We start from the raw sequence: 26,117 nt of genomic DNA, 5'->3' as shown, positions 1-26,117 counted from the left end.
AAAAAAAAAAAAAAAAAAAAAAAAAAAAAAAAAAAAACTAAAGGTCAGAGAGGTCTAGTTGCTTGCCTAAGGTCACACAGCTGTCACACGGCACACCCTGACCATACTCATAGGCTGGTTTGGAGAATAAATGTGGTATATTCATACCAAGTGCTTTGAATAGTTGTTGGCACATAGCAAGAGATCAATACGTGTTTGCTGAACATTCACTTTCTGATTTAATACTGGGTGTGTTACAATGTTAATGAAAACATTCAAATGTATTTTATATTGATATTCCTAAAACGTTCTGCTAATGACAAAGAATAAAGAGAATATATTATTATATTACCAATTTATATTAAAAATGCCAGGGCTTGACATCCTGAAAATCCAAGTAACAAAAACAAGAGGAGGAGGAGGAAGAGAACAAATGAAGGAAGAAGATAAAGAAGGTAGATAGGTAAGGCAGACACAGTCCCATATCCAGGATGAAAATGTCGAGAGGCACCCCTTGCAAACTGTCCGCAGACTCCCCATCTCTCTCACTAGCACAGTGCAAACCTGGCAAAGTCAATCGGATCTGAAACAACAGATAGACCATTTGACTGAGCCCTTTAGCCAGTTCTTGCAGACAACTAGTTAGTCAAACCTTAACCATCATGCACGTGGCCACTCAGTCAGAAACCTGGTCCAACTGGCTGCTTCAAGTCACATGGATGCAAATCAGGAAGCACGGATATTTGACTGAATTGACTGAATGTTGAGCATCCTGCAGCTGTCACTTTGGAAAGTTTGTTCAGCTTATTCTCAGCCAATGGCCAAGAGACCACCCAATGTCCAAGTTGCCACGTGGTCCAGACCATTCTATTTCTTTAGTCAATGTGTAATGAGGATGCAGGGGGAGGTACACTTTATCTACGAATTCAACAAGTGGTGAAAAATAATCATGATGTCACCCATTTCAAACATAAAAGAATTAAAGCTCAGAGAGATCTAGTTTCTTGCCCAAGGTCACACAGCTGTCATGTGGCACAACCTGTCTGCATCGAAAGGTACCTTCCTTTCCAATGATGATATGTCATGCCTATTATTTATTTTTCCATGTGTTTTATTGAGACATTTAAATGCAACCCTGTCTCTGAATTTTCAGTGAATGCTCTTATCAGTCCTTTGGGGATAAACTACTTAGGAGACAGTAGTTTCCACGTCTGTTACAGTAAGTGCGTGATCTACACATATATGGGTTTCTCTGAGTGCATGTGTGTCAAGCAATGGGCAGGGGCTCTCAACAGAGGGAAAATTTGGAAATTCCTAGTGCCTTTTCAATTATTGTTATCACTGAGGTGCCTATGCTAATAGCATCTAGTGGTCAGGAACACTGCACAAAAAAGGAATTACCAATCCAAAGTATCAACAGGGCCAAGGTTGAAAACCCTTAAATATATATACACATATGCATATATACATATTTAGGTATGTATGCACTCATGTATTTATGTATACACAAATCACATATAAGTATACTTATATGCATATATACTTATATACATATTTATATGTTTAATATATGCAAAAACATATGTATATGTGACTATCTACATTTATAGACAGATTGAAAGAGAAAAAGAAGGGGGAATGAGAAAATAGGCATGTGTATTTGTGTATATGCATAAATATAATTATATTTGTCCATTTATATCATATTTGTCATCCAGGTGTGGATTTTTTGTAATGCACTCTTACTGAAAATATGACTGAGATAAAGAAGGAATCTGTTTTTTTCTTTATTATAAATTCCAGATAAAACAAAACATTTTAAGTAACCCTCTTGCAATGCCCCAACCCAAACAAAATTCATAAAAGTTCCTGCCATAAAAGTGTTTGCTGTGAAATTTTAATAACTTTCAAGATGTCCTGCCCAGAAACATTTTAGTCATCTTGAATGAACCAAAGGGTTTAATTAAACAACCACACTTAGACGTTGGAATGCATAATATGCCCAGTGAACTGCAAATCCCCTAATCCTATAGGGAATCACATGCTCTTTCCAAGATAGTCCAAGGGGCCAGGAGGTGACTGGCTTCCTGCTTGGGCCACATCCATTACTCAAGCTGAGAGAATTAGAATAAATAGTAGTGCTGAGACTGAGGTGCCAGAATTCAGCTAAAGTGAATAAAAACTGTGTGATTTATGGTAGAGGTGGGGCAATACATTTCGGGGTTTTGAATAATGAATCCTCCAGTGGATTTTTCAATTTCCAAATGCAGGGGATACTTCTGTCTTGGGTCCCAAGCTAGAAATGGCAATCTGATATAAATACTAAAACTAACACTGAATAAACCTTCTTTTCCAACCCAAATCCAGTGGCTTAATTTTCATGATAGCCAGAACAGATATTATTGTATATTAAGGCAACTGTTTGGTAAGGTGTGGGGGGAAAAGTAGAATGTCACAGCAAAGTTAGAAACTTTTTGTGCTGCTTCAACATCTAAAGCAACATTAGTACTTCAAGAAGAGTTTCAGAAAACAGTATTTTGCCAGGCACAGTGACTCACACCTGTAATCCTAGAACTTTGGGAGGCTGAGGCAGGTGGATCGCTTGAGCCCAGGAGTTTGAGACCAGCCTGGGCAACATGGAAAAACCCCACATCCACAAACAAAAAAAAAACTACAAAAATTAGCCAGGTGTAGTGGTGAATGCCTCTAGTGCTAGCTACTCAGGAGACTGAGATGGGAGGATCGCTTGAGCCCAGGAGGTTGAGGCTGCAGTGAGCTGTGATCACACCACTGCACTCCGGCCTGAGTGACAAAGTGAGACCCTGTTTCAAAAACAAAAATAAAACAAAAAAAAAAACCCCACCAAAACCCCAATATTTATAAACAGAAATCAATATAATAAATTAACATATGTAACATATTAAAATAACAATATAATAAAAAAATACTCCTCCTTCATCTTTAACACACACTGTAAGTATCAAATGCAGATTTTCCCTTAAACTGTAAGGACTTCAGATGATCACAGATGATGACACATAAATATAACATAGTGAAGATCATTAATACATGTAAAATACTTAGAACACTACCTGATGGACACTGTTCCATAAACATTTATTATTATTATTATTATTATTATCAAACCTTATAGTTTTGGCAGGACACAGTAGCTCATGCCTGTAATCTCAGCACTTTGGGTGGTAGAGGCGACAGGATCACCTGAGGTCAGGAGTTCAATACCAGCCTGGCCAACATGGTGAAACCCTTTCTCTACCAAAAATATAAAAACTAGCCAGGTGTGGTGGCGGGTGCCTGTAATCCCAGTTACTCAAGAGGCTGAGGCAGGAGAATCGCTTGAACCCAGGAGGCAGACGTTGCAGTGAGCAGAGATTGCACCACTGCACTCCAGCCTCGGTGACAGAGCGAGACTCAGTGTCAAACAATCATCATCATCATCTTACAGTTTCAGCAAGTGGGAAGTTTTGGAATTTCATGACAACCGAAATACTAATCACCAATGAGAAATGTTCTCTTTTACTACAATAAGCTCTATGGGCTCAGTTTTGAAGTACTAGTTTCAAGTAGAAAAATGAATATAAATGATATTTATATTCTTCTTATAAGCCACATGCCCCATTTTCATCCCTAAGTGAGTTACTGCTGATTCAAAGAAACATGAATACAACATCAGCAAATTCTAACCAGCTAACTGCCTAGATCAAAGGCCTAGAAGAGTAAAATAATCATCTAAGACAAATGAGTTCTCACGGTCTTATGAGGGGGGCAATAAAGCCTCAGAGCAGCTCAGTGTTTTCTGTTTTTATCTTATTCTTTCACACATGCAAAAGGGCTTCACAGGACAATAACACTTGTTGAGGTCTCACCCCAGCCGATTTTCAATTTTTTTTTTTTTTTTTTTTTTTTTAAGACAGAATCTTGCTCTGTTGCCCAGGCTGGAATGCAGTGGCATGATATCGGCTCACTGAAGCCTCCACCTCCTACGTTCCAGCAATTCCGGTGCCTTAGCCTCCCAAGTAACTGGGATTACAGGCATGCAACACCATGCCTGCCTAATTTTTGCATTTTCAGTAGAGAGAGGATTTCACCATGATGTCCAGGCTGGTCTCAAACTCCTGACCTCAAATGATCTACCTTCCTTGACCTCCAAAAGGGCTGGGATTACAGGCTGATTCCACCTTTTCCTGGGCATCCTGGCATCCATGATCTCTACATCAGTGGTAGAAGTAGCCCCATCATATATCAAACTGCATGGTTTCGAAAAGGCAAAGGAAAAAAGGATAATAAAAAGACATGCATGTGTATATTCATTGCAGAACTATTCACAATAGCAAAGACATGTAATCAACCTAAATGCCCATCAATGATAGACTGGATAAAGAAAACGTGATATATATACACACACATACACATATACACATACACACATACTGTGGAGTGCTATGCAGCCATAAAAAAGAACAAGATCATATCATTTGCAGGAACACGGGTGAAGTTGGAGGCTCTTATCCTTAGCAAACTAACACAGGAACAGAAAACCAAACACCACATGTTCTCACTTATAAGTGGGAGGTAAATGATAAAAACACATGGACACATAGAGGGAGAACAATACACACTGGGGCTTCTCGGCAAGTAGAGGTCGGGGGAGGGAGAGAATCAAGAAAAACAACTAATGGGTACTAGGTTTAATACCCGGGCAATGAAATAATCTGTACAGCAAGTACCCACAACACAAGTTTGCCTATGTAACAAGCACTTATACCCCTGAAGATAAAAGTTACCAAAAAAAAAGAGAGAGAGAAATAAATGCATATTCATTTTACTGGAGATTCAGAATTTGGAAGGTGCACAAGATGGGAAGAACACAGAAGCAGGCTTTCCTACAGGTGCGTTGTGTAGCCCAAGGTTGGAAAGAGGAGGAGGGTAACCTAGGAAAAAGTACTCAGTAAATCTTCCAGGAAGGGGAAGCAACCAGGCCAAGGCTGTGGAGGCAAAAGCAGAATCTGTTTTGGGAACTTAGAAAAGGGCAGCTGGCAGATGTGCAGAAAGTAGAACTTACTTTTCTTTTACTTTTTTTTTTTTTAAACCATTTTAAGTCTGCAGTTGAGTAGTGTTAAGTACATTCACAGTGTTGCGCAGCCATTCCCAACATTCATCTCCAGAACCCTTTTCATCTTGCAAAACTGAAACTCTGTAACCATTAAACACTAACTCCCCATTCCTCTTTTCTCCCAGCCCTTGGTAACCACCATGCTACTTTTTCTCTTTGTGAATCTGACAATTCTAGGCACCTCATAGGAGCGGAATCATGCAATATTTGTTCTTTTGTGACTAGCTCATTTCACTTAGTAGAATGCCTTCAAGGTTCATCTATGTTGTAGCATGTGTCAGAATCTCTTTTTCTTTTCTTTCTTTTTTTTTGAGATGGGATCTTGCTTTCTTGCCTAGGCTGGCGTGCAGGGACACGACATGGGCTCACTGCAACATCCACCTCCAGGGTTCAAGCAATTCTCATGCTTCAGTCTCCTGAGTAGCTGGCATCACAGATGTGTGCCACTATGTCCAGCTAATTTTTCTATTTTGAGTAGTTGAGTTTTCGCCATGTTGGCCAGGTTGGTCTCAAACTCCTGGCCTCAAGTAATCTGCCTGCCTCACCCTCCCAAATTGTTGGGATTACAGGCAAGAGCCACCACACAGCCAGCCAGAATCTCCTTCATTTCTAAGGCTGAATAATATTCCAGTATACACCACATTTTGTTTATTCACTTGTCTGTGCACGGACGCTTGGCTTGAGAAAGCAGAATTTACTTTCCAAAGTCACCTATATGGAAAGAGGCAGAATTGAACTATGAAGCCCATCAGTCCAACTTGACAGTCTGAGCACTTCGCTTTTCGCTTTGCTCATTCCATTGTGCTTCAGACTAACGAGATATACGGATATATGTTGAATATGTAAATGAGTTACAATCTGTGCAGCCTTTAGAGCAGTGCCTGGTCCAGAGACAAAACTATAGAAGGATCAGTTCAAATTGTTATTATTAATTATTATTGTATGTACAGAACACTCAATTAAGGGCATAGCCAAAATCCATTATACACTCTGATGACTCATTCAGATGCTCAGCAGACATGGAGGGAGAAAGGACAGAAGAGCTCATGGTCTCTGCTGCGACCAGCTGAACCAGCATGTGGTCTTCTGGATTACAAGGCAAGAACCCAGATGCCAGGCAAGGGAAGTTATTTTCTGTGATGGCATCTGGTATGCTGGCCTATCCCACTGACATTTGGGTTGGCGGCTGTGTTGCAGCCCCTGGGAAGTTTTGGAAAGCAGCTGGCTGTCACCCAAACCCCACACTGCTCTCTACCTACCTCTCCTGAATTCCTCTCTTGCTGATGGGTGATGCAATAACCTCTCCCTTCTAGTGAAAGTATGGCTTACCTCTTCCAAAGCCAGCTTATCCTAGTTCCACGGAGTTTATAAACCATAGCACAGAGGCAGGCAGATCATTCATAGTAATATTGCTAGAAATCCTCCCAAAAACAGCCTTTCTGGAGAAGGTGAACTAAATCCTGCGTGCTTCCAGTGAATCTAGTCTTTGCTGAGAACAAGACATGTTGACAAACCCAGGCACGAGGACTGTCTGCCTTATCACTGACTGCATTTTCAATGACTGCTGAATAATTCAGGCCACTGAAGGCTGGTGCGAGCTTGCAGTGGCTGAGAAATTAAAAAAAAAAAAAAAAAGAAAGAAAGAAAGAAAGAAAGAAAGAAAGAAAGAAAGAAAGAAAGAAAGAAAGAAAGAAAAAGTAAAGTTACTAAATTATTTCTGCAAACAACTACTGAAAGCCACATAGACATCACAATTTGGGAAGCTGACTACAATGTGCTACCTTACAAAGTGGCCATTTTCAATTTAGAGATACCAGTTCATACGACAGTAATTACCAAAACAGATGGGAAAAAGGCCAAAAGTAGAATCCTAATGGCAATGGGATGGATGCATCTGGGAACCATGGAGCAGAAAGAAATTCTGCCAGATTGCATGACAGCTGAGAGGAGAACTGGAGGCCGGGTGTTGTGCATGTGAGAACTACCTAAAAAGCGGGTACGCCCCTCTAGACAAAATGGGAAGGGAAGAATTGTTCTACTTTTTGCATACATGATCTCCTTCTCTCCCTAAATGGAGTTGAAACAATATGGTGTTAAATACATCCTATCAACCCTGGTTCACACCTCATACAAAGCACTTGGGCTTCCCTCTAGAGATCTAAAATGTACCACATGAATATTTGCTTTGATTTTTATATATTAAAGATGAGCAGATTAACGCTTAACAGTAGCACTGTTTAGGTGAACAGGATATGACACAAACAAGAAAACATTCTAATTTCTGAAATGGTGAAGAGTTAAGCTAAGTCCAGACAGACTATAACCACGATCTTTTTGATCTGAGGGACTATTTATACCAAATGACCACGGTCTAGTTAAATCTCTCCAGTTACTAATCAGCAATGGTACAAGCCAGAAAATGCACCCTTTCTAATGAATATTGAAATTGGCTGTCATTAAGAGAGAATATTCACAGGAGGGTGAGGAAACAGTGATCAATATTAATATGGATCCACACTGCTTCATTGATTAATAGTCTTCAACTGTAAGAACTGGCATAGTCAAAATAAGGCATTTTTTTTTTTTTTTTTTTTTTTTTTTTTTTTTTTTTTTTAGTGCAGGCTGCGAACAGGATTGGAACAGGATATTACTTAGAATTAAACATTTTAACAATTTTGGTCAACCCTTAATATGTACATTGCAAGGCAAGAAAACAGAGACTTCTTTCCAAGCCTCAAAAAGGATGTTCTTAATGTCATAAGAGAGAGAGGCATCATATTCATTCCACAAAAGGCTAATTCATCCCAAGATATGACTGCCCATCCATTCAAAGGGCAAAGGCAGCTCCTGCCTCTCCATCACAACATACATCCATTCAATGTACATAAGTGATGAAGCTATGGGGGCTCATAAAGTGTCAAAAACTACCAGCATCTCCTTGTTTATGATGTTGACACCTTACAAACAAAGGTCCTTCTTGTCTAAACTGGTTTGTGACTACATCTCTATCTATTCTTTTCAATGCAATAGGTCAAATACTCATTCTCTTGCCTCCTGGATACATACCCTGTTCTAAGCTAACAGCCAAAAATACCACTAGGGAATGGTCACCCTGGTTCCCACACTTTGTCAATACTGAACAAGTGGCTGTCTTTCTGTGTAACCCATCCCTGAAATGTAAAATAAAAATCCTCATCCCAGAGCTCTTCTCTCCTTTCTAAGGAATGCCAACATTTTAAAGCCCTTTGAAAATATATGGTGCTAAATGAATGTTGATTATTAGTGTGACTACTACCGATGCGTAGATTTATATACCTCTTAAAGAACTTTTTCTGCTTTACATTCTTCCTTCCACTGAAGTTCGTCTTGCTAAGAAGAATTCCACCATAGCACTTTGACCTGCCTTGCAAAAACTCATTAGACATTCCCTTTTTTGGACTGCAGAGGTAGAAATAAATTTCTCGGATCCAAGCTACAGGCATGAAAGTGAGTCTACAATAAGTCTCTGAAAATGGAATTTGGAGATGTTTGTGAATAATTCTTGTGGGACATATAAAATTCTTCTCCATTAAATGCTAAAAAACATCCACATACCAAAAATGGGGTGTCTTGCACTTTTTTGGAGACTGAAAATGAGTTTGAATGTAGTCTATTACTCATCTCTGACTTCTCCATTCAGCACAGGGTGATTACAAGGATTTGGTGAGAGAGCAAGTTATATATATTTTATACACATAAAAAATATATGTATACATATATATACACATACATACATATACATACACACACAAACACACACACATACATATATAAAATATGGGGCACCTTGCTTTTTTTGGAAATTGAAAATGAGTTTGAATGTAGTCCATTACTCATTTCTGACTTCTCCATTCAGCACAGGGTGTTTACAAGGATTTGGTGAGAGAGCAAGTTATAGATATATAACATATATATGTATATGTGTGTGTATATGTAATGTGTATGTATACATATATAACATACATATCTACATACACACACATATATATACACAAATACACACACACACACATATATATACAAATGTCATTTGCAATAGAAGACTTCATTGTTAAAGGCTTCATACTATCCAACACACGGTGCTTATATTCCTGGTAGAAGGCAAAGTTTGAGCCTGCTTCCCCCCCTTCTTTGCTGACGAGGGAGCTTATATTTTTGATGGCATCTTGTACTGTTAGCTTTTACCTCCCAAAGGTTAGCTTTTCCCACTTTATGGTTTTGCTGGCAAAGGGGGTGGAACCAAAACCAAATAGATTCCTCATCTTAACTCACTATATTATAGGCAGCACCAACCCACTGGAAGATAAACCACTGAGAAATGAACTCTTTTGCCCTTCCAGTGAGGCTATTTGTTACCTGGCCTGAGTAACCTCTGCCTTCAGCACATGAGTGCTCACTGTCCCTCTGCAGCATGCCACAGCTTGATTGCCTGCCATGAGCCACATAGCTGAGGAGAGTGTCTGCCAACAAAACAGGGTTTTGTGAATAGAGCTGAATGCAATGAAAATTGACCAAGCATTCTTGTGACATAATTTCCATGCTACCCCTCTCTCCTCATGATAATATAACTCCTTGATGTTGTCTTGGTTTTGCTGAAAATGAAAACTATCAAAATAGAATTAAGCACATTCACTTCTATTCTCTCAGGACCAGCCAAGCCAGTCAAGATGGAAATTTGTCCATTGGCCAAACAGTCAGAGTAGCTCCCGTTGAGCGGTGATTGACTTTTTGGCTAAGCTCAGCAGAAATAAAGCTTGCGGTCAATTAGCTTTGCCCTTAATAAGACTGCATTAGGCAAAATAAACTAGAGCCAGAATTTGAAGAGAAAACTGCCATTTAATAAATTCCCAAATGTTGTTATATTTCTCTGACACATACACCATAAATAAAAGACAGGTTGGAAGTTCATTGGGCCACCACCTTTTGCTAAGGTCGCATTTCTTGTTGAAAGGGCAGCATCCAGGGAAACAACCGGATGTCCAGAATGCAAACTATACATGTATTCCCCAGACAATTCCACCAATTTCTACTTTAGAGCAAAACAGACTTTGTAAACTTTTCAGGACTATAATAATAATTTGCATACATCAATCTCATTTAACAAGTGCTGATCGAAGGCCTGCGGTCTACCAAGTATTGCGTTAAACAGCAGAGCTGCCTTAGTGAATAAGACAAAGAGCAAGGAAAAGCAAGTCAATGTTTAAAATTACAAATGGTGATCAGGACTTTGAAGCGCGTGAATAGCGTGTCACGGAAAAGAATATAGAAGGGCTGGGATCATTCTTTTAAATAGAAAAGGTCTTTGAAGAGGTGACTTTTCACTTGGGATAGAGCCAGCTTAGAAACAGTCAAAGTCAATGGGATCAGAATGAGAAAGGAAAAAAAAAAAATCAGGATGAGTTTAGCAAGGTTGGCAGGAGTCAGACTTTCAGGGCTTTATATGAAGATGGTTGGGATTAATTCTAAATACAGTGGGGTTTTTAACTGGGAAGGGAAAGCATCCTATATGCATTCTGAGATGGGCTCTTTGGCTGCTGGAGGGAACATCAAGAGCAAGCAAAAGGGATCGAAAAGGGGAATGTAGCCTATTTTAGTAGTCCAGGAAAGCAGGGTAGCAACCATCACTGGTGTGGAGAGGGAAAGAAGAACAAGTTTTGAGAAATATGGGAATACAAATTTGTCAGGGTCTGCTAACATGTGGTAGGTAAGTTCTTTGCTTCTGTTATCTCTCTCTCTCTTTTTTTTTTTTTTTTTTAATTAAGGGATGAAGTTTCATTCCTGTTGTCCAGGCTGGAGTGCAACAACCAAAGGCACAATCTTGGCTCCTTGCAACCTTCCCCTCCCAGGTTCAAGCAATTCTCTTGCCTCAGCCTTCTGAGTAGCTGGGACTACAGGCATGAACCACCACACCCAGCTAATTTTGCATTTTTAGTAGAGATGGGGTTTCTCCATGTTGGCCAGGCTGTTCTCGAACTCCCAACCTCAGGTGATCTACCTGCCTTGGCCTCTAAAAGTGCTGGGATTACAGGCATGGGCCACTATGCCCAGCCTGTTATCTCATTCTTTAAAGGAACACTATTAAATAAGAATTATGTGGGTACCAGTGTGCATATGCGTGTAGGGAGGTATGTGCATGCATGTTATTTATTGAGCACCTAATAGTTGCTGGGAACTGGGTCCCCTATAAATAATCACTTGTTTGACGCTTGTTATAACCCAGAGACATAGGCATCTTTTGCCCATTTTGTAAAAGGAACACATAGCTGAAGCAAGTTATGTATCTCACTTCAGGTTTCTCCCTAGGTCTCCATGGTTTTTATTGTGGTGGTTGTTAATCATTTAAAGTAAATAATTTTCAGGAGTTCATGACCAGCCTGGCCAACATGGCAAAATCCCATCTCTACTAAAACTACAAAAATTAGCTGGGTGTGGTGGTATGCACCTGTAGTCCCAGCTACTCAGGAGGCTAAGGCAGGAGAATCATTTGAACCCAGGAGGTGGAGGCTGCAGTAAGCCGAGATCGTGCCACTGCATTCCAGCCTGGGTGACAGATCAAGACTCTGCCTCAAAAACAAAAAAAGGTAAATAATTCAGTGGCATTTTATTCATTCACAAATGTTATGCAACCATCACTCCTATGTAATTCCAAAATATTTCATCATTCCAAAAGAAAACCTGTACCTATTTAATGGTTATTCCCCAACCCCTTCATTCCAGCCCCTAGCAACCACCAATCTGCTTTCTGTTGATGTGGATTTACTTACTCCAAATAATTCAGAAGAAGAGAATCACATAATCTGTGGTCTTTTGATTCTGGGTTCTTTTACTTAGTACAGTGTTTCTGAGGTCCACCCATGTTGTAGCATGTAACTGTAGCTCCTTCCTTTTTATGACTCAATGATATTCCCTTGTATGGATAGACCACATTTTGTTTATCCATTTATTTATTGATAGGCATTTGGGTTCTGTTTGCTTTTTGGCTATCATGAATGGTGCTGTTATAAACATTTGTGTATGTGGATTCAAATGAATCTGTTTACAATTCTTTCCTTCAGGCATCTAACTGGGAATGGGATTGCTGGGTCAGATGGTAATTCTACGCTTAACTTCCTCAGGAACCGCCTTTTAAAAGTTTGGTTAGGATGATGAATGAGCTGATTAAACTGCTTGCTCTTAGAAGCTCTGTTGCAGTGAACACAGCTATACTCCCTCATCATGAACCCTGCTGATTTTCTAATACTCCAGTTTAGTCACGTGAACCACAGTCGTCCATTCCTGATTCATTCTAATTGGTGTAAGGATAAACACATGGTCCAAGACAACCAGTCAAGCCCTTCCTTATTTCTTTACCCAGATACCAGAAAACAAACACATCAAGAAGCGTATTCTAGCTCTTTCGGTTGTTCTGTTGGCAATATGGGAGTTTTAAGCTATAGTGGTCTCTTGTCTACCATGGAGACAAAACCTGCCTGATCCAAACAACCACACTTATCTTGCCCTGAATTCTGGAGAGGTAGATTCTGGAGGATACCCTCCATTTAATGGAATGATCCCTGATGCTCAGGGGGCTAGAGGTGCTTGTTGAGGTACCATGGCTGATCAATGTGAATTCCGGAACTCAGACCCAGCTTCGGAGACCAGTGACTGGTTACCTAACATCAAAAGGTAAAATTAACACCAGTAACCTTGGGAAGAAAAAGTTGATTTCTACACAGTGAGGAACTATTGTTGTCCAGGAATAAAATGAGCTGCCCTCTGCAGTATCAGCTCTGTTGGGTAAAAACAAACTGACCAAAAAAGAATGGAGAAAGTTTATGTCCAAAGAGCAGAAATTCATCTGTGTAAATTCATGCATTTGGTGCTAAGTTGACGGAAGTGGCCTCAAAGGTCACTTTCAACTCCAAGTGGCTCTCCCCTTCTATATTTAGTGTCTCAACTGATTTTCAGAAACAAGTTCCAGAATGAATGCATCAGAAGCCAGTGGTAGTGCCCAATGCCAGCACGTGGTTTGGGAAATGAAGCCAACCCTGCTTTCCTTTCCTTTCCTTCATTGAGTGGGGAGGCTGAATCTGTCAAGCAGTGCTTCATCATGCCTAATGTGTCAGCCCATTCCTGAATGTGAAACCCTTGAGAGGACAAAGCTGATCTACATCTCAAAATCTGGGGGATTTGGAGGCAGGCAGATGAATAAGTTAACTGTGGAAGTTGATACGTTAAGCCAAAACTGAGGCAGGACTGCAAGAAAACAGACGCTGCCCCAACACACGGAGTAATTATTGAACTCATTGATGTTTTCCCTTGTCTGTTAGACAATGAAGGCAGGGACTTTTTGTTTGTTTGTTCATTTTGTTTGGGTTTTTGCTAGCCATTATTTCCCAAATGTCTTCCACAGTGACTGACATATATAGATAGCCAATTTTAAAAAAAAAATAGTGAAATGAGTAAATGAATGCAAAAAAAAAAAAAAAAAAAAAGGATGAGGAGACCTTCCTTCCTTTCCATCTCTCCCTTCTTCCTTTCCTTCCCCTCCCTCCTTTCCTTCCCCACTTCCTTCCTTCCTCTCTCTCCCTCCCTTCTTCTTCCCCCCTCCCTTCCCTCCCCTCCTGCTTCCTCTCTCTCCCTTTCTTCCTTTTCCCTTCCTTCCCTCCTCCCCTTCCCTCCCTTCCTCTCTCTCTCTTCCTTCCCCTCCCTTCCTTCCTTTCTCTCTCTCTCTCTCCCTTCCTCCTTCCTCTCCCTCCCTCTCTCCCTTCTTTCCTCCCTTCTTTCCTTTCTTCTTCTTCTTCTTCTCTCTCTCTCTCTCTCTCTCTCCTTCCTTCCTTCCTTTCCGTAACACTCATATTTTCATATATTGACTTCTGAATCAGGAAATCATCTACATAGATGATAGGAAGATGTCACTAGACCCTTTCTGTCTTTCCTTTATAGGGCAAGGACCGCAACTTCATTATCTTTAAGGTTAATGTAAGGAAAGCTGAGCAGTTTCATTTCATTTTTAAAGGAAATTTGGGCCATCTCAGGGTCTCCCCAGCTTAGAGGGAAAAAGTATGCCTTCATAAAACACTTCAGTGTCTTGCAGAAGATTGCAATGAATTATTGGGACACTGCAATGTTTAAGGCCGATGCTTTCTGAAGCATGAAAGAAGTATCTGCGGATTTTCCTTTTTATGTTTAAATTACTTTGCTTCTTACTTGACTACTTGTTCTGACCTTTCAGAGTGCTCCCTTCTTTATATTTCTCCTTGAGTCTCTTAACCATTTTTTAAAACGGTTTAGATACATCTGTTATGCATTCTTCTTTCTTAGCCTGCTATTCCCCATCCTTCCAGCTCATCTTCCCCTCACTTGACCTTCCATATAAAGTCTTGTAATATTATTATACTCTCTACCCTACTCCATCCATCTTCTTTTCTCTCAAAATGCAATAGATAGTGTGAAGCTGTGGATCTGTAAAACACTCACTTTTCATTTTCATGTGAACATGAAGTTATAACCAAGGGGTTCTGTTTTTAATCCATTTTCCCCAAAATAAATTATAACGGGAAACTTGGTCAAATTCACTTAACCTCTTGCACGTTTCACCTTGGAATTAATGTTCTTTCATGTTGCCCTGAATTGAGCTTTGACTGAATAAACCGAGAGCCACAGTCAATCAGGTGCAGAGAGAAAAGAAGATTCTGAGAATCATTCTAGCCCAAGATCTGAATCAGGTCTCTACTCTGTTATGGCTGTGTGGCCACGGACAAATTCCTTCACTTCCCTGGTTTTCAGTTTCCTAATCTGTAAAATTTCATTGCTATTACCCATGCTGATGAATCATTGAGGAAATCAAGTTGAATGAGAACACCTATTTACAACAGCCACATAGTAGGTACTCTGATTAAGAGAGCCATAATAATGGTTGAGGTTTTCATTAAGCAAATCTTAGTTGAACTCACTTGATAATGATAGTGGGGGGTAGCAGTAGAAGATAAAAAGGAACCCTTGATTTTCCTCCTAATATGTGAATAATAATCATTATATTATCTGTAGGATGAATATAGTCCTCAGTTCTGATCAGTAGGAAGTTCATTCATTCATTCATTCATTCATTCATTCAAAAAATACGTATTGGAAATCTACTGTGTGTTGGCACACAACCACGACCAAACCAGACACAATGCCTGGTCTCGTGGAACTTACAGTCTGGTACTCTCATCTTTGCCACCTTCCTATAAGACGGTGATTCTTAACCAGGAAAATTCGCCCACAGGGGACATCAAGCAGTATCAGGTGAAATTCTGGTCATCATAACCTAGGGGGTGGGTGCTATCGGTATCTTGTGGATTGAGGCCAGAGATGCTGCTGAACATCCTACAGTGCACCGGGCGGCCCCCTTACAACAAAGAATTGCCTGGCTTTGGAAAAGTCCTGCTAGAGGGCAAAGAATAACCACATGAGCTAATGTCATTGAGGCAAGGAGTAAAAACAGCCAGTACAGAAGTCATCATTGCTGTGGGCTTACCCACACATGCAGGTGCAGTGATGAGGTATGAGTTTCCTGTGTCTGCCATAGGAAGGGAAAGATTCCAGGGTGCCTAGGCCAGGTGGTTCATGCAGGCCAGCCTGCAGGCAGGGGGATGTGCCAAATGTCCCAAATGCCCTCTGGAAGGGCCCATCCACCCAAATCCCCCACCCCCCATCTCCAGGGGCTACAATGACTGGGCTTGCAATGCTTGGGCGTGCAGCTGGCATCCTGGTTTTGCATTTCAGTCAATGCTTTCGGACTCCGAAAGCTGCCCCCAGGGAAACCACTGCGTCTGAAGAGCTGCAGAAGTAGCACTTCAGTAGAGATAGTTGGATAAATAATCCTGAATAAAATTGCATATTTTTAAGTGCTTTATTAACACGGTTGGGTGGAGAGCATGCGAAATTCCTACATTGTGGAGATGAAGGTTAGGAGAGGAGGATTATGCAGTGAGCTAAGTGAGAGGGGGCAGGGAAAGAAAAGAGCAAATCAAACGCAAATTCCTCCCTTCCTGTGTGTATGGGGCGGTAGTGGGGTGTGTGTGGGGGTGTGTGACAGTGAGAACCAATAGAGATATACAGATAGAGCACATGGCATGTTTTGCAACAGTTAAAGAAGAATTGAATGACACACTGCATAGGCTACCATGTATATGAGCGATATAATGGGGTACTATTACTCCAGGATTTTCAAACTCAAATATCTCCAGGACCAAACAGGTTCTATAAATGATAGAAACTGGCCAGGTAAGAACGCTGAGGGAAATGAAGAAAGTGTGCATTGCCAGAGGGGACAGCCACAACTCGACTTCAGTCATTTGTTATCTTGGAGAGATGAGGAGAAGCCAGAAATTGACTTTCTTACATAAAATGTTATTTTGTAAATACATCCATACATATACACACTCAGGTGCAAATATCCCTACTGTATCTGCAAGTCATAAAGTCCATTTGCCTGTGAGCCTGAAGTTGGCAATCTCTGACTTACATTTTATTTTAATGAGATAATTTGCTCACTGATTTATTTACAAAGAGGAATTTACAGAAGTATGAATTTGAAGTGAGCTGGGAATCCTAGCAGTCCTCCGATTAACTGTGACTTTAGACCCCTCACTGAACTCCTCTACACTGCTTTTTCTGGTTTTGGAGATTAAGTCTGGAAGACTCATCTTACAGAATTGTTTGAATATAAAACAGGTTAACTCTGAAAACACTTAACACTGTTCCAGAAAAGAACCACCAGATGTTGGCTCCTTTCTCCCTATGGAGGCACCGTTGAGAAAATTTGTTATGGCAGACCCAAGGAAAATTCAGGGTTTTGCCCTCAGAATGTACACAGCAGCAGGTGGAGAGTCAATGCAGGCTGCACATACACACACACCACCTCTTTCTACCCAACTCTTTTAACTGAGGACCTGTAGTGGACGTTAGTCCCATGCACCTGCTGGGAATTCCTTCCCTCTTCAGGTGGGCATTATACACTGCACTTCTTTGAAGAAGAACCTCTTCTCTGATTTTACAGAACTCTGAAGCTTGTAGTTCATGAAAGGCCTGATACATCCTTGAAGTCAACCCTGCCTGTTCAGAATATTCCATGCTTCTGACTTGAGTAACTAGCTCAGGGATGTGCACAAGGTACCTGACAGTTATCCCTGGGATGTTAGCTTTCATGATTGTAAAGGAGCTGCTCTTTTTCTGCTGGTCATGCCAAAGTGACAGGATCTCAGTCCTGAGTTAAGGGTGAACATCTTGCCATTTGGGGAGAATATGCCATGAAATAAAGTGGATGTCAAAAAAAGCAGAGTCCACAGATTCAGCAAGGCCCATTCCTTAGAGCATTGCCATTTGGTCACCTTGATTCAGCTATTCCTGACACCCATCTCGGAAACATGACATTCACATTTATAAAATACAATATATTCTACTTTTGGCTAATGTCAATTCTATTAGGATTTCTGTCGCAGGCCACTTAAAGATTTCGGGAGAACAAATCATCCACTGCCACCCCAGCTTAGTTATCTTTGAATAGAAGATTCCAATCTCATCATCTCACGTGGCCCACTATATTAGTCTACTTTCATGATGCTGATAAAGACATACCTGAGACTGGGTAATTTATAAAGAAAAATAGATTTAATGGACTCACAGTTCCACGTGGCTGGGGAGGCCTCACAATCATGGTGGAAGATGAAAGGCACATGTGACATGGTGGCACACAAGAGAGAATGAGAACCAAGTGCAAAGGGAAATCCCTTATAAAACCATCAGATCTCATGAAACTTATACACTACCACGAGGACAGTATGGGGAAAACAGCCCCCAAGATTCGGCTATCTCCAACCAAGTCCCTCCCACAACACGTGGGGATTATGAGAGCTACAAGTCAAGATGAGATTTGGGTGGAGACACAGCCAAACCATATCACCCATGGAAAGGAGATCATGTGCACTTACAACTAGATTCATGCTTCCTGTCCTAGGGTGACTATGGATTTAAGATAATGATGATAACCATGATGACAACGACGACGATGACGATGATGATGATGATAAGCCCTTTTTGGAACACCTGATATTGGATACTGCTCTTAGTGTTTTAAACACATCACTTAATTCCTGTAACAACTTAAGGATAAGTACGTCACAAAAATGTCTTGGCATTGTGCTTGACGCGCAGCAGAGGTTCAATAAAGTGAATTCTGCCATTCTTATCACCCTCCTCATCACTGTAACTAGAACAGTGCTTCTCTAACCCAAATTACATGAAATCACCTGGAAGTCGTGGTAAAGTGCACATGCTGACCCAGCAGGTGTGTCTGGAACATAAGAGTCTGCATTTCTTACCAGTTCCCAAGTGAGGCTGGTCTTTGGACCACACTTTGAATAACGAGGACTTTGGACACTCACAGTCAGGAGAGCCATAAAATGACAACTCCAATTGACTGGTTTTAGAATATTCATTGCTCTCCCCAAATATCACTTACTTGCTCTTTCTACTTTATTTTAACCAAAGAGACGTTTCCATTTGGAGACACGACCCCTGCCCCCACCCGCCACCGACCCATCCCACTACACGCCCAACTGAAAATCTACAAGTTTAGAAATCCTGATGCTCGGACCTTCCCCCATACTAATTAAATGAGAGGCACGGAGGGCAGGTCCTGGGTAGTGGTATTTTTATAGCTCAATCATGTGCAACCAAGATTGAGAAGCACTGGGCCGGTAATGCTTGGCATGGGGCATTATAGGCCAAGGGTGATGGCAAGTTCCACTAATATGCATGGGCAGAATTCAAACGTCACTGGGATTGAAAACGGCTTTTTGTAGAATTAGTAGATTGATATGATATCTGCTACACTTAATTACTAACATTTAGAGAAACACCGTCCATAATTGTTGGCTTGTATGAAGACTAAAAGAAGCCATTTTGTAACTGGAATGTTAGCATCATGAACCTCTTCCCATTATAGTATTGCACTGAGTAAGTTCCTCAACTGAGGCTTTTTTTAGAAAAAGGAAGAATCAGGATAGAAAATCTAGATCCTCAAAGACCTGGAACAATGAGACTAAGCAACCTCCGATGCATCTCAATGGCCATAAATACAACATATGCATAAATAATATGTACTTTACTTACATACTTATAATTCACATTAAAGCACTGAAGCCATACGTGGAATAATGAGGTGTGCCTATCCTGATATGTGTCCACTTTCAACTTGGTACAATTAAACTGTGAGGTATGCTTAACAACCAGCCATAAGAGATTTATGGTTTTTAATAAATGGCTATTTCTACAACAACAAAAATGCTGTTTTGGTTTAGGAAGTGTTCCCATTTCTATCACACAGAAACAAAATCAAAAGCAAAACTTTGCCAGGAATCCACCTGCCTTGCTCATTTCTTTGTAGATACTGCATTTTTTGCAACACTGATGGCACATAGTGGGGAATTTAATCCAACTTTTCTTTAGTTCTGAAACATATGACATTGAAATAAATAGCATAATGCTTGAAAGCATTAAGAGGCAGTTAAGCTGAGCTGGATGCAAGTTGGATCTCCTGCACAATTACTGGCTGTGCGAATGCCCCTGAAAATTTGGAGTTCTGATAAGTAACTTCCACAGGTAAAGCACTTAAGCATAATCTATCATATTGTATCATTCGCATTACCAATGCAAATTTGTCATGATCGAATGGAATACACATTTTGATTTGGTTTATCTTTTCACATCTATCCATGTAGCCCACCAAAGAGACTTACCAAACTCTGAAGCCTTTTCTACCACTGATTGTCAAATTCTATTCTCATGGAAAAATCATTTACATGCTCTGAGAATCAAGAGACACCCAGGGTTTCACCTGGACCTGTACAGACTCCCCTAGACGTCTTACCCTCCCATGCTTTTGATCGCGAACTTGAGTTCTTAGGCTGATGCTGCCATGAGCAATAACTTTTGTTGTCCTGGCTGGTCAACCCTTCACTTCAGCCCTTCTACCCTAGTAGATGTGGTGACCTGCCTTTATTCACCTCAGTTCCTAGTCTACCAGGCTGCTGCTGACAGCGAAATGAGAATCGCATTTGCAATCAGGCTTAATTATATAACAGGTGGCCAGATGGAGGAGAAGCCACATTGGTCTGACCATTCAACAGAGATGTTTATGCTGGACAACACAGAACTCTCAAAGGAAAAAAAAAATCACTGCAAATGAGAGGACTGGTTTAGCAAAATGTAGTGAGTGAACTTCTTGGACAAAAACACACTCCCGAGTAAACCACCAACCAATGCCTATAAATGGAACACTACAGTCTTTCATGGTGAGTACCCAGAAGACTGCCTGATGGTTGTGAAATGATACTGGTTCCTGCTCAGCACTTTGATAGTGATTGCTGCAGAATACACATGTGTGTCAGGCATTGGGTTATACCTGTGACATCATTTCATGTAATCTGCATGACAACCCTATGAGGAACAAAGATGTAAGGGAGCTAACAACTTGTAAATGCACACAGATCATAAGCAGCAGAGGGGAGATTTGAACCCAGGCAGGAACAACAGCCAGTGCCCAGATGCATACCCGATTGCTGCTTCGCCGCCTCCTCTGGGTCCTGTTATCAAGAGAGCTTTAACACGCATTCGGTTGTCACTTCCTTGCATTGCCAACTTTTCAAGGGGGACAATTCATTTTGACGAAGCTCTGGGCTGCCACATGCCCTAACGGTTCAGTAAGAATGACTGAGAAAACTCTGGTTGCTGAGGAATGTATTCATAATTGGAACTGACATAGAAACTACCTACATAGCTAACATGAGACTTTGCACATTAGGTCTGTTTGCATGTCTAGTGTAGTATTACATCTTAAGCTTCTGAGACTCATTGCCCTCATGCAAAATAAACAAGAGCAAAGAAGAATGCAAGTCCCTTTGTGAACCACCTGCCCTCTGGTGTGGTCGTGTCTATGGCACTGTCTTACTTCAAGCTGGGCTTTTGAAACAAGGAATCTTTTTTTAGCTGAAATCCTCACCACCACCTTTTATAATATCAGCTGGAAGGAGTGACACACAGTATTCAAAACTTAGCTTCGTGCCTTCATGGAAAAATTTGAAGTGACTGACAGGCTGGCTAATAATGGTAAAAATAAAATGTCGCCTCTCTCCTGTTCCATCACAGAAGCAGACCAAGACTTAGAAGTCTCTTCTGCATTTCATCATTTTCTACCCATTTTGTAGTTGGACATGAAGAGATGTCAGCTCTTGTGGATTTATGAAGATAAATCAGGAACTCCTCCAAGGAGGGAAATCAACTTTTCAGGCCTCTGTATATGCTTTCTTAGATCTCACTTGTAAAGGGTAAGACCATTCCGGTAGAATAACAAACTTTGATGGCCATTGAGTAACCACACTGAAATTTTGAAGTACTTTTTAAAAGCGTATATGTGGAGCAGAGGATAATTTACAAATAAACAAGTCAAGGGCGGTGCAGTGGCTCATGCCTGTAATCCCTGCACTTTGGGAGGCTGAGGGTGACGGATCACCTGAGGTCAGGAGTTCAAGACTAGCCTGGCCAACATGGTGAAACCCCGTCTCTACTAAAAATATAAAAATTAGCTGGGTGTGATGGCACGCACCTGCAATCCCAGCTACTCTGGAGGCTGAGGCAGGACAATCACCTGAAACTGGGAGGCAGAGGTTGTAGTGAGCCAAGATTGGGCCACTGCACTCCATCCTCAGTGACCGAGCAAAACTCGGTCTCAAAAATAAAACAAAATAAAAAATAAAAGAATAAACAAGTCAACAGTTAATATTTCTGTTTTATAATCTGGCCACGTCACCTTCTGAGACCCTCCCTGTGGCTATGAAGCCCTTATTCTAACACTTTACAAACTATTTTTGAACACTTACAATGTACAAGGCAGCTGGTTTAATTCACACTCTTTAAAAGACACAGGGAGATATTATAGAGAGATTCAAGTATAAGTCACCATATAAAACACAGCAAATCAAATCAAAATTTGGTCACATCAACCTGGCTTCATTTTAAGGAAGAGAGTGAACACACCTCTACTAGTTAGACAGCACACCTGACAAACTAAGTTCTTCATTGCCGGAGTTGGAAAACAGTGACTTGTCTTACCTGGACAGGTGTCCCTTTCTCATCAGTCTTTGAAATGCAAATGCATTTACATTTCCTAAGAACCCATTCCATTGAGCAGTCCCAGAATTATCCTGATAATCCCAACAAGCAGAAAGCAGGATGGGATGTTAAGGGTGGATAGAGAACAAGAGAATCCCATGGGAATACCAAGATGCCCATTTAAAATGCTGATTGTAAGGCCACCCCTGATAGATCAGATGTGGGCCTGGAAATCTCACACTCGGCCAGGATCCAAGATGATCCTGTGGCAAGTTCGCAGATCACAATTAGAAAAATACTGTCAACTCCCATGTACAAAGAAGATAATTCAAAAATCCAGGTAACAAGTCCTCAACCAGAAGGAAGATGCAGCAATGACACCTGCACGATAGAAAACAGTGTAGTTTCCAAGAGTCACATCTGACATCAGGGTCACATCCAAGGTGGGCACATAAGGCAGAAATCACACATAATCAAATCTCAGCAACTTGCTTACGGAGGTCCCATGTTGGTGCCAACACACTGTCGCTGAAAAGTTTCCTATGAACAGTTTTCTCTCTATCTTTGTCATGCATTACACCTTCTTTGAGCAACAACAGATTAAGTAGTTGTCCTATACTTGGGGCCATGTTGCATGAATGACACCCAATTTAGAAATGGAATCTCACTCAGCATGATGAAATGTCAGAGTGGGGAGGAACGGGCAGGACCAGATACCCATTGACGGGTACCATGTTGAATTATCCTTCTCTCACTTGCTTCAGAGCGTGCTCTCTGCTAACGCCAACATTTTTCCTCCTGCGCTGTTGTGATGGTTGTCGGGAGTGGGGAGGGGAGAGGGATGCTAGGACAATTGTTGAATACGTCAAATTGTGTTTGGTCTAATACACACAATCAATCTCTCTAAGGTCAAAAACAATGCCACTCCATTTTAGACACCTTTAATTTTAAAATGAAGGCTTAACAGAACCAGATATACCCCATTAACAAAGACCAACTGAAATCAGATTCAACGGGCTTGAATTCAGAAAATTTCCAAAATAGCTACTAAACCCTACAGACCATTCTATTTTTTGATCCAAGAGATTTCTCTTTGGTTAGAAAACTTCTTAAGATAAATGCACTCACTCTTTCAGAAACAATGGGAAATCCTTTGGTGGAAGGTCATGCTTTAATCTCACAAACATCGAGAACAATCATTAAATTATCCACCTGGCTTTCTAAAAGGAATGGATTCATTCCAATACGACTCTTAAAGATTCCCTGTTTCCTGTTTCCAGGGTGTACTCAGAGCAGGGATCTATATGGCAGAGGAGCCAGCTTTACTCTGAGCTTGACAGAAACAATCCCATCAAGTGTGAAAAATCCACCACACTAGTTCTTTCTAGAACAGCTATGCCTCATATTTTCTGGGCACTACAAGATACCCAGCCTATCGTATTTGTTTTCTGTTGCACATTACACCCTTAAACACACCTAACAGTAGCTTTCAGGGAAAGATGCGCTTATAAATGAACATGGTTGGAGCAGCCGACGGTTCTCTTTCCCCCAAACTTTTAACTACGCTCATCAATTACTCTTAACGGTGCAAAGAGTTGGCAGTGTTTACCCAACACTCCTTTCTGAGTTATTCAGCTCGATCTTGCGGCTCATTAAAAGCATCTCTATTTATTTGCTGTGTGTTACAGTCCTTAACTTTGGCACAATACGCCAGAAGAAAGCCCATTTTACTTTTCCCTGTGGTGTTAATTGGTAGAGCATGCTGCCTGCCTCTTCATTAATTATGTCAATGTGTATGAAACTTCCATTTTCATGGGGGTGAATTAACAACGCTTCTCCGAGCAGGGCTGACACAAAGCCAGCTCGGCTGCCTGCAACGACGGGGATAATGAAGACTGCTGGTGGCTAACGCCACATTCATTTACAAAGGCGTGCTTTGTCTGGCCCCGAGCCCTTCTCACCTCTTCTTCTCTTGTGACCACCAGCATATAACAAGCAGTTTTGTGGAACCAGCAATATCAGCTCTGCTAGGGACAGACCATATGCCTACCTAAACCCAAGACAGAACATTGTGCTGAACATGCTAACTGCATGCGATGCATGGAGGCTGGACAGGTGAGTCAGGTGCAAGCCCACCAAAATGTAGCAGCAACTTCTGATACTTTTAGACAGGTTCCTGATTGCATCGTGCAGTAGAAGAGAAAAAATAAAAGGCAATCTCTGCTGAAAAGTACTTAAAAAAAAATCACTTTAAGATGACTTGCCAAAGTCTCACAGCCAGTTAGGAACAAAAGGAAACACACACACACACACACACACACACACACACACACACACACACACAGCATAACCCCACAACCCTTAAGTCAAATCATGCCTTCTGGTTAACAAAATAACTCAAAAAAACTTTTTACTGCTTTCTCAGCTCAATTACTGTGAATGTTGGTAAAAGAGTGACACCTAGTTACTGTTTTGCTATTTTCTCTCTCAACTATGCCTCCTTCTGTATGAGCTCTCAGACTAACATCGAATATGAATTTAAATTTCTCATCCTCTTTCACCATCTCTATCTTTACCTCTCCTTCCACTTCTAACTCTCATAGGACGCATATTGAAGAAGATGAAAACCAGAAAACAATACACTGATGATGGCTTAGAGTGTTATAGCAATTTTCAAATTACTACCACCATCTACATCTTTGAGAGGTAGACAACAGTGATTTTCAGATGATTTGGCCCAAATTAATGAAGGAAAAGAAGATACAAGGTTTAAGCTCACCCCCCAACTACCCAGGCAAAGGATTATAGGGCTACAGTCAGCAAGGTGGGATGATTCAGCCTGACTTCTACAGAGGAAGCTCTACTCCGGGGCACACACACACATGCACACACACATGCACACACACGCACACACATGCATGCACACACGCATACATTCACGCATGCATGCACACACGCATGCAAGCACACATGCATGGACACACACACACATATGCACCCATGCATGCACACACACACATATACACACACATACATGCACACACATGCACACACCCACACACGCACACACGCAGTGAGTAGTGACAATGCTGTAAGCCTCTCAGATGAGCTCCCTAGTACCTATGTTCTTTCTGATGTCTCCTTGCAGCCTTTACTGCTGTAAATCTTTTTCTCAGAATAAATTGAATGATGACTCTTCACCAAAAAAATCCTTCCCCCCATGATTAAAAACAAATAAACAATGACTTTTTTTTTCCTTTTCAAGCCAAGTGATTGATCATACTCTCAGAACCAGCCCTCTCATGACCCTTTCTCATGCCTTTTTTGAGGGATAAGATAAAGAGTGATGGATGAGGGGCTGGAAGTCAAGAGGTCAGAGGACAACAGACTTGCGAACACTGTGAACAAAACTTCCAAATATTCACTGGTTGGTCTCGCTCAGAAATCCTGCTGTAGTTTTCCTGACTGGATGTGGTGGCTCACGCCTGTAATCCCAGCACTTTGAAAGGCCAAGGCGGGCACATCACCTGAGTTCAGGAGTTCGAGACTAGCCTGGCCACCTCTACTTAAAAAAAAGAGAGAGAAAAGAAAAAATAAAAGAAAATTAGCCAGATGTGGTGGCCTGCCCCTGTAGTCGCAGCTACTCAGGAGGCTGTGGCAGGAGAATCTCTTGAACTCAGGAGGTGGTGGGTACAGTGGGTCAAGATTGTGTCACTGCACTCCAGCCTGGGTGACAGAGCAAGACTGTTGAGAAGGAAAAGAAAGGAAAGGAAAGGAGATGATAGGGGAGGGGAGGGAAGAGGAGAGGAGGGGAGGGGAAGGGAGAGGA

The sequence above is a fragment of the Rhinopithecus bieti genome, unplaced genomic scaffold, assembly GCF_001698545.2.
Source record: "Rhinopithecus bieti isolate Rb0 unplaced genomic scaffold, ASM169854v2 scaffold_12086, whole genome shotgun sequence".
NCBI lineage: Eukaryota > Metazoa > Chordata > Mammalia > Primates > Cercopithecidae > Rhinopithecus > Rhinopithecus bieti.
This window is presented reverse-complemented; position numbering follows the sequence as displayed.